Source organism: Lichenostomus cassidix, chromosome 7, assembly GCF_008360975.1.
Source record: "Lichenostomus cassidix isolate B80296 chromosome 7, HeHo_3.0, whole genome shotgun sequence".
Lineage (NCBI taxonomy): Eukaryota > Metazoa > Chordata > Aves > Passeriformes > Meliphagidae > Lichenostomus > Lichenostomus cassidix.
In genome coordinates this window covers 697479-707693 of record NC_139488.1, presented here as the reverse complement: position 1 = coordinate 707693, position 10215 = coordinate 697479, and the positions used below count along the sequence as shown (strand labels likewise).

At 40.7% G+C, this 10215-nt stretch overlaps 1 long non-coding RNA gene across 1 annotated transcript; it reads left to right on the top strand.

Moving 5' to 3' along the window:
- The first annotated feature begins 233 nt into the window (after nucleotides 1-233).
- Nucleotides 234-1742, top strand: LOC146434282 (uncharacterized). Its single transcript, XR_014853329.1, has 2 exons — nucleotides 234-461; nucleotides 500-1742. It is a non-coding gene; the product is annotated as an uncharacterized LOC146434282 (long non-coding RNA).
- Nucleotides 1743-10215: the final 8473 nt, after the last annotated feature.

The window sequence follows — 10215 nt, the reverse complement described above, 5'->3', positions numbered from 1 at the left end:
GGCTGGCACTAGAATAAACCACAGCCATTCAAACAACAGCTGCCTCACTTCTGAGGCTTCCCAAAAAATCTCCCATTTAAATCCTCACCATGCTGGTACACATGAACCTATGAACCTGTGAATTACATCCTGCCCAGAGACTTATGCCAGCAGGTACCTTACAAAGAGTTGCAGCTGCTACGCTCACAATGAAAAAAAAAAAAAAAAACAAAAAAAAACCACCGAAAGAACAAAATAGGGAGTTATTTACCTTCATCCTAAAAGGGCAATAAAGAAAAAGTGTAGGATACATAAGCAGACTCAAGGAACTGCTACACAGCCTACTGTTCCTCAACATCCTGCCTATACATCCATGCTCCAGCAGTTTCTCTTTCCAAGAAACTGTGGATCTTGGTGGCAAAGCAAAAAACCAAAACCAAAACAACATTTTACCATCTATATACATACATACATACATGTGTGTATATATATATATATGTGTATATGTATGTGCTGTCAGCCTCTTTTTCACACTGCCCTGTCAATTCTGTACTGACATGTGGTCACAGAACCTGGACACAGCTGGACACAGCCCTAAAGGAAAGGTTGAATTTTCCATCACTTTTTTTTTTTTTAATTGCAAGTTTTACTAAATTCTAAAATACCTGGAACTCAAGCCTGACAACTAACAAAGTGGGATGACTTCTCATCATTGTAGAAGCAGACAGATTTTTAAGCTTGTTATTATTAAAAGCTCACATTCATTTTTTTGTTTAAAACAAAATTCAAGATTATGAGGCATAACTAGGCTGACAGTATTTCTCTGGATTCTAATTGCAAGGAATTAAGTTAATACTAATTACACTACTCTTCTCAAAAACTAAAATACAAATAATTGTTACAGATAAAACAGATTAAAACAAAGAGAATACTCCTTTCCTATTAAACTGACATCAAACCTCAAAGTATTACATAGTGATGTACAGGGAATGGATTTTCACGCTATCCAAGGGTTTTAGTAACTTTAAAAAATTTCCACCCCAAACTGAGACAAATATGTGAAAAAATGTTCACATTCTCATAAGAAAAACATTTTGGGGTGATCTTAAATAACTACATCATTTATAAAGAATAGCAAATACTTAATATACTACTAGTCTCTTTCAGCTAGTGACAGCTTCAATATAAACCTTTTTATTTATCTATTTTGAAACTGTAGAAATGAGATGATTTGCAAACCTAATGACAAGGGGTTTTGGGGGCTTTTTTGAGAAATATACCAAACTGTCTTAAAATCAGCTTTAATTTCATCAATAAATCCCACCCAAATGATACCAAATCTGAAAGCACAGTTTGGAAATGCCTGAACAGATTTGGTGCTTCATCTGTAGGAGAGCAAGAGAGAGAAATCTCTTGCTTTGCCTCAAAGCCATTTAAAGGTTGAACTTTTTTCAACCTACTGCCTCCATACTAATAAAACTAGCATCACTCAGAGCTCTGATCCCGGAGAATGCTCCTCACAAAAGGCTTCTTTCTCTCAAATTTTGTGCTTACCTAAGGAAAGAAATACTCTGCACAACCAACTCTTCTGAGAGCAACTAAAGACCCCAGCAGCTGGGGAAGGAAAGCCAGCCTGCATCTGTTCAGGCTCTGAATAGAAAAAGCAATTCCCAGTCCCTGTCATCCGACACCTCTTGCCATCATTACATTTGCTTTGTATTTTAAATAGAACATGGTTAATGAACATACTTTCCACTACTCAACCCAACTGACAGTTTAACTCCTTGGGACCAAGGCTAAATTCCCAGAGGAAGGCCAAGCTGCAAAACACCAGAGTTTTGTACATAGCACTAGACCCAGCAACTGGCACAGGGAGCAGGCAGCCTACAAAACTGAGGTGGAAGTGTCAGAGGGATTGAGGAGAGGTGATCACAGGCTCCAAGGATGTAATTCTGCTCTTGGCAGAGGCTGTATTCATCGAGTTAGCCACTACCACACATCTCCACAACTGCTTCTGCCAGGCCAGGGATAGCCAAGAAGCCCCTCAGAGGGGGGGATTCATGTGCAGAGAGCAGAATGGATTTCAGTCAGCAGGGAACTGCAAGAGGAGCAACGTCCTTTAATCTAGCACTGCTCAAGGGTCCAGGTGCCTGTCTAGGAAAAGGCAGAGGCTGTTTTCTACTACTCGCAGCACTTTTCTCTGAAGGTATCCTAGACCCAAAAAGGTCAACCATGTTATCAACAGAAAGACCTCTTACATGCAGGAGCTGAGCATCAGAAACACAGATGCAGCTCTTAAAAGGAACAACTGTTCCTGCACTCTATCAACATTCTCCCTAGTCTTTGGCTGTATTTTAATTTATTTTAGAAGAATGGTTTCCAGCCAGTGGGTGGTGCAGCTCTGTGCAGAAACAGACACGATATGGACAGAAAGAGGCATTTATGCAGGACAAGAAAGCACAGCAGGTCAGGTATGCCTGATGTGTCAAGAGTTGTTTACTCTTAGAGCATCAGTGGTGCACACAGCAGGCTCCACCCACTGCCCCAAACTCATTTGGGCAAGTCATTGTTCAGACATGTCTCCTCAAAACCTTCTCTGTGTGGCTGTCTTTTCTTGTTCCCAGGAGCTGCTAGACACTGGGCATTTCTCCCTCCCACCTATAGACCAAGAAACAGAGGAACCACAACAGGCTATAACATCACCTGTGTCCTTCACACAGATCTGCTAGTCCTGGCCCTCATGGTGCAAGCGCGAACACAAGAGAAGAAAGTTCGGCAAAGACATCCTCTTGCTGGCAGGCAAACTTGTATTCACATCACTAAGCCCCCTTAGCCTTCATATCTGTCTTCTTTATATTAGTACTGAGGTGTTTTTAAAGATCCACAGTACACACAACACTCCTGTCTGAACAAACTCCACAAATGTAACCTTCCCAGTGAAGTGAACTTCCTTCCAACAGCAAAATATTTCCCTTTTTCATGTAGCTCCACTCTTATGGCACTGCATACCGTTATTGCAAGACCAATTGTTCCACTTCAGCTTGTTTTCAACCAAATCTCAGACTTTAAACACAACACATTCAAGCACTCTTCTTCCAAGTTGTCCCAGTTTTGCTTGCAGGTGTCTACAAGTGGGTGAAGCTTAAAGCCATGTATACTTTTGTTTATAATACTGTTGCTGTTACTGTTAATTATTCATCCTATTGCTGTTTTTTATCTCAACCCATAGTCTCTGACTTTGTCCCTCACTCATCAGAGAGGGCAAGGGGAGGGGAGCAGCTTATTTGGAATTTAATCCCCAGCTGGTTTTAAAGCACCACACAAGTACTATCTTACTGTCAATGCAGTCCTCCCACAGATTTAAATCTACTCCCTTCTTATGCCAGGGACGTTGACTTTTACAGGGATAAAAAGAAGTGTTCAAACATTTTACAGAGAAAAGATACTTCTTTAGTAACCTGTTATTTCTCATTTATTTTAGAACAAAAAAATGCAATACTTTCACTTACCCAGATGCTTACATTTACTTCAAAATGAAGTCTCAAATGTTGCTGAAAATATCAAATTTCACACACATCTAAATTCTAGACTAATTGGCACAGTACATATCAGACCATGGTTTATTAGAGTATTAAACTGAATTTTCGATTATCAAAATCTATGGTTTGGGAGGATAGTATAGATTAGTTCATAAACTACCATTTCTCCACCAATGTAGCAATAATAAGTAGCAGCACTCCTAAATCAAACTGTTTGTTGTAAACGAAAGGCTATTGCCAACCCCTCAGAAAGGCCTTGCACTAAGAAATGAATGAGTCAGATTGATAAAGGCAATAAAAAACATCTGTGTATTTCCTCAGCTGACTGAAAAGTATTTCAAGAAGAATTATTCATACTGGTTAAAAAAAATAGCAATGATAATTGTTATTCGTGATTATACTTTTAAACAAAAAAATTCACTTTCACCATGTTTCCACGGTTTACATGTATCATTTATTTTGTTGGAGACTACAGTCTTAATGCTGGATGAAAGGCATTTAGGCACAGAGAAATGTTAAAGGGTGAATTGTAGCAAGTGGCTGCAAGGAATTCAGCTCCTGCTCAACCTCACAAATTACCTTTGAAGGTCACTTGGCCTCTTCATGATCTTGTGAGTAAAAACTGGTCAATGATGAGCACATTAAGTGGGGAGCAGGACAGGGAGACAGCACAAAGTCTAGAGAAAGCCAGTGATTAAAGCAGCACTTCACAGTGGCTCCGCAGTTATGTTCTCCACAGCCACCTGGAACATTTCTCCTTGGTGCACTTTTCTCTCTGCTGACCTTTTTCTTTCTCAGTTCCCTGTTGTATGTCAGGCAGCAAAAGGAACAGACTCTTGTGCCTTTGGTCTACATGACAGCACATAGGTTTGAACAATTTCCAACCTCTTTTGATCTTACCTAGCAGGACAGGGCTATATAGCATGAGTCACATCCATTTTCCATGAAGGCAGATCCTTAAGAAAACCAAAAGCGAGGAGTGCCTAACATGCTCATACCTCACCAAGTCTGGCCACACTGGACATCATTTTTTCATGGCTCTGCTATGAGAACCAGGAAATCACAAGTGAGCCCCGGGCACCACATGGCATAAGAAGAGTAAATGTCTCTCTCATGGTTGCCATGAAAAAACAAAGCACCTATAACAAATTACAGCTGGGGAAAAACAAGTCTCATGCACTTAAGCCAATCATATTTTGGGCATTTTGGTCTTGAAACTTGATTTACACCTCACGCAGATTTGTAGCCAGCAGCCACAGAATGCTTGCACTGCAGGGAAGGAGCCTTGCAATACAACCCATTTGAAAAAGAGTTCCTTTTCATGATAAAAGTGTTACTGAATTCACAACCCTTCTGGAACTGACAGAGTTGCATGAGCCCCTTTTTAAAAACCTCAACAGCACAACAGGATGTAAAGGAAGAAAAAACTAATGAAGAAACCCTGTAGTCAGGTATACCTTGTAGGAAGGTCAGTACAGCACAGAGTTCACAACCTCAAAAAGCTGAAATTTGTTGCGCAGAAAACCTCATTGGGGTTTTCTTCAGTCACATCCTCTGCATAAACTTCAACTTCAGGCTGCACGACAGTGATTGTCTCTGCCCACAGCTATGCTGAGGATGGTGGTATTTAATTTCCTAGAGCCTAACTAATTAGCCAGTCATGAGAAAATAATATCCACCCTGCAGTAAGTTTAGTGTGTTGGAGGCCACCACTTAGTATTAAATGATTGGAGCAGAGGCTACAGAGAAGCTGTGGGACAATTTTAAAACTTTACAAGGAATTATGAGTGAAGAAAGCCTTAAAATAGCTGCCAAAAAGGAATTGCTATCCACCCTATCATTAACATGCAAAATAGTGTAGAGATCCAGTAAGTCAATGAAGTTTCTATACTGTTTTCCAGAGTTCCTGGGACTCAGGACACATTAAAAAGTCTCTCTTTTCTGAAGAGAAGCAGCTCTTTCCAATTCCATTTACAGAACTCTTTTCCAGGGCTCAAACAAACACATGCTTTGCTGAACTCCAAAACCAGCCAATATAAGAGAAAGATACACCTTCTTCCAGGTAAAAGGGATTTATTGCTTGCTATGATTTTGTTAGGATTCTGTATGATTCAAAGAACAATGAGAACATTGTGTATGTTGTCATGCCATATACACCTGAAACCACAGGCTGGGCTTCTTCTTAGGCTATTACATTCCTCGGCTTTACCAACTCAGAGACACAAAACCAAAATAAGTTTTCTCTTTCATATTTCTAAGTATCAGGTCTACAGACTATTTGCTCATGAAGGCATTTTCTTCACAGAAGACAAAAGCAGACATATGTTTTTACTCCATGCTATATGAACACTACCATTTTTCAAGTTATTCCCCTTTATGCAAATGACAGTGCTTATTAACTGCCTCCTTAGTCTAAAAAGTGGTTTCCATTCAGAGTTTCTCATCTGTAACATTCCTGTCTATTTGAAAAGCTGAATTGGTTTTTAGAAGACAACAAATAAAACACTTCTGCCTTTGCTTAACTTACAAGGTTTCTTCTGGTCTGTCCCTTGTCATTCAGGAGTGTACCTGATCTTCAGAGCAAAGGTTGATGCTCTTACTGTACCTCTTGCTCACCCTGATGGAAAAAATCCCAGCAGTTAATTGAACATGTATGTGGTATAAAGGCCACACAGCAAGAACATATTTTCAGAAGAGCAGGACTTGTTTACCTTCTTAGCAAGTGTGCTAAGGCTGTGAAACAAGGCATGCAAGGAAGGCAGACCAGTACCTGTGCAAGTTAAGTACAGCCCCACAATCACAAAGAAGCCTTGCTAATCACCAAAGTAGGAATACAGCCATCCTAGCATGCCTTCCTACATTCTCTGAGCTCAACACCTACCCCTGGGCAAGGGAGGTGCTTGCCTAATTCAGGTTCTTGAAAGCAGCAAAGCACCTGTTAAAGAAATCCTTCTTCCCTCCAATTGAACCCATTACATTAATTTACAGTTTGGTAGTAGCTTCCATCATGTTATTCCTGCCAAATTTGGTGCTACTTTCTTAGACACAGACAAACTCTCTCTCAACCCCTTGCTATATGGGGGATAAGAAAACATACTTTTCTATTTGCCTAGATCGAGCCGCAACTGATAAACAGCTATTGGTCTCAGTACCTAACACAATTATTGCAAAACATGGGAATGAGTCGATACCATCAGCTTAAACACACACCTCTTAATCTCGTTTCACACCACCAACTCTGAACTGGTGAGAATGTTTTTAGGTAACAGCTGACTTAAAGCTGTATTTCAGCCAAATACCTTCGAAGAAAACACTGAGTAGCTCCTTAGAGCTACTGTATCCAAAACCCAGTGATTGGTAGATAAAATGATACATATATATTCTACACATTTAAAAAAAAAAAGTTAAAAGAGCAGAAAAGCTACAGAATTTAGGATTAGGAAACCCTAGCTTCAAAGATACTTGGCACTTCTGAAGAAAAAGTAGTTCACAAGCGCTGGTCCCAGTGTTGTCTTTATCATTTGACCTTGATTAAATCAGCCAAATGGAGCAGCTTTCTCCTAAATACCAAACCAATAACAAACATGAAGTCTGAAACTGCTTGAACAGCAATGCTGTAAAACACTATTGGAAGTATTTAATACCACAACACAGGATGCCACTCCTTTTGATTCTGATATAACAAAAAGTACAGAAGTATAATTTCATCCTAACACAACTGTAATACTTATTTTACACATCAAGGGAGGAGCCCTTTTCTGGGAGATATTGCCTTACTTGCGCAGCCCTGTTTTGTGCAATGCTTTCAGCCTTCAGCAACACCTTAGGTACATTCATGTCTGTTGTGCTCAGCAAGTGCCTTTCTGTGTCTTTTACATTCACAAACAGCTGCTCTAATCTATTTTGCTCAAAAATCAAGTGCATTTTTAATGGTCTGCAGCTGATTTACATAGGACAAAACCAGTCAAGAGACAAACTTCACTGAAAATCTGAATTCTTCACAGCCCTCTTTGAGAGCTTTTACCCTGTGCCACATGCTAAAGTGAATGCAGACTGAAGAGGACCTGAGTAGCTGAAGCTTCCTTCTTTGGTATCAGACTTAACAAATTCTCCCACAGAGGAAACCAAGACTTCAGTCTGTAACTCCTATCTTCAATGGGAGTGCTCCCTGAAACTGCTGCTCTTCTTGAGCTTTGGTAGAGGCGATTTTGAAATACTTTACTGAGTAACTTGTACAACCAAGTTCCAAACTAGCACTGCTGCGAGGTGAAAACTGCTGACAGTTATCTAACTACCAGACAAAGACATGCTTGCACATGTTTCAGGCTAGCATCCTACATTGGTAACCCTTTATCAACATGTTAGTTTGAGCTTTCATGTTGGAAAACCCAGGGAAAACAAAATCTGTGCTATGGTTAGATATCACCTGCCACCATCACCTTCAGACCTGTCAAGTCACATTCTCAGCTCATGAGACTCCCACACTTGACTCCCACATGCCCCTTTCTGCTGATTCCCAGCTAATGCTAGACCTCACACACAGGCCTTGGAGAGCAGTGGAATCTCTCTGGTGCTCCTAGGCATATGCTGAAGGAGATGTCTCTCCTGCCAGCTGCCTATATGCTACATGTTTTCAGACAGTGAGAGCACAGTTGTGGTGCTCTGCCAGGATGAGGAATGAGAGTTGGTTACCAGGGGCCCATGTCCACTTGAAGACACAACCATCAGCTGCTGCTTGTCTCTCTCTGTCACATCGCCTCACACCCACATGACTGACACTGTGTGACCCCATGCAAAGGCACACTAAGGAGAGTCACGTATCAAGGGAGCAGTAAGCTGAGAGCTCTGCATCTTATTCCAGCTCTCCCTGCACTATAATGCCAACATAAAAAAGTTGGATGGAGAACATGGAGGTCCCCTGATGGGCATACATGCTAAATTGGCACTGTATTCTTCTTGAAAAAAGGCAGCACATCAGCTTTAAATAACCTACCCAGAAACCAAACCTCTAGGCTATTCATATAATGAATGTTGGACATGAACAGTTGGACTCACTCTTTGCACCACAGACTGAAAGTCTAGAAGGCAAATAAAGTGCTTTGTGAGAGAGGCCAGTGCTGTCCTTTGTTGTGTTTACAAAACTTCTAGTCAGATCTTGCAGCTTGGCTTTACAGACAGTATCACCACCACATGAAGCAAAACAGAGGAACACAGGTAACCACGGCTGTTTGAACAGGAGTTTCCATTACCCAGATACAGAGACAGCCACCTGTCAGAAATCACCCCCAAGGGCTTGGACATGGTGGCAACAGCTGTCGGGGCGCTCTTCAGAATGACTGATCATTCAAGAAGAACATATTGTCCTGGATTAATGATAAAACTCTCTCTCCACCGAGAGCGAAGGGCTCTGACACCCCCTCCCCCACCCACAACAGAATTTCTTAGAGGGAAGTGAAGAAAAAACTATTTCTTTAACAAAACCACACAGAGTGCCCTGCAAGGCACAGGGGAAGGGGAAAACCAAGAGGGAAAATAGTATTAAACCTGATTAAAAAAAGTCCTTTTCCTCAGACATAGCTTCTCCCCTCCTCGGCCCCCTTGGGGGCTGGGCGTAGCTTCCCAAGAGCTCTGCTGTCCTCTGGCTCCCTTGGGTCTTTGGGCGACAAAGCAGATAGAAGAAAAGGGGTTCAAAGGAAGAAAAAAAAATTAAAAATAAAAAGAAAAAAAAGAACCGGAACAGAGCCCACTCCGACAGCTGTCCCAGTGCGCAGTCTCTGCCGAGCGAAGAATCCTCCCCCGCAGCAAGGCTTGGGGAAAAAGGTTTCAAAACAACCCGCATTTCTTTCTGCGGCTGAACATAGTTAAAGCGACAGGACCACATTTTTTTGAGCATATAAGCCAACGATAGGGGATAAAGGATTATCATAACATCACTCCAGGACACATACCTATAAGATCTTCCACTTCAGATTTGTACCTTGGATAGCAAACATTATTCAAAGGTAAGCACATGATAGTAAAGCTCTGAGAAAAAATTAGGACAGTTGTATCCAAGGACTGCATTAACTGGTAGTTTTTCACCTTAAGTTGTCTGTTATCAAAACAAAACCCAACATGCCTATCCCTGGAGGAGAACACCCTTCCACAACAACAGATGCTGCTGCAGACATAATAGGACTAATGATATCCCAGCTCAGGAATACACATGGAAAGCTGCAGGCAAATTATTTGACAGAAAAAAATGTATACAATAAGATTTGTTTGCTCAATTCCTTTTTTTTTTTTTTTTGGAGTGGGAATGAAAGACAGCAAAAAATGTCTCTTCTTAAAAACAGGTAATTCCTTTTATATGGCTGTTTTCACCAGAATATACTTGTACAGCATTCATGTGTGAAGAATACATATTTCTCAGATGAACATTAAGTTTGACAAAAACCAACCTGATTTTCATTTCAACCTGTCTTACCCACAGAGCTTTGAACACTTTTTTCTCCAGGTAACCGACAATTTCTTTATTTGCTAAATTTATATCTAGAAAGGCCATGTTCATTTTTTTTCCCAGCAAGATAATGCTTTAAATTACATTCACTGTAGTAAACATGTTAGACATTGTTCACTGCAAAGCAGACACTGAAGAGAATGCAGATCCTTTCCAGCTGTAGCAATGACTTACTAACACCAGAAATAATGAAAAAAA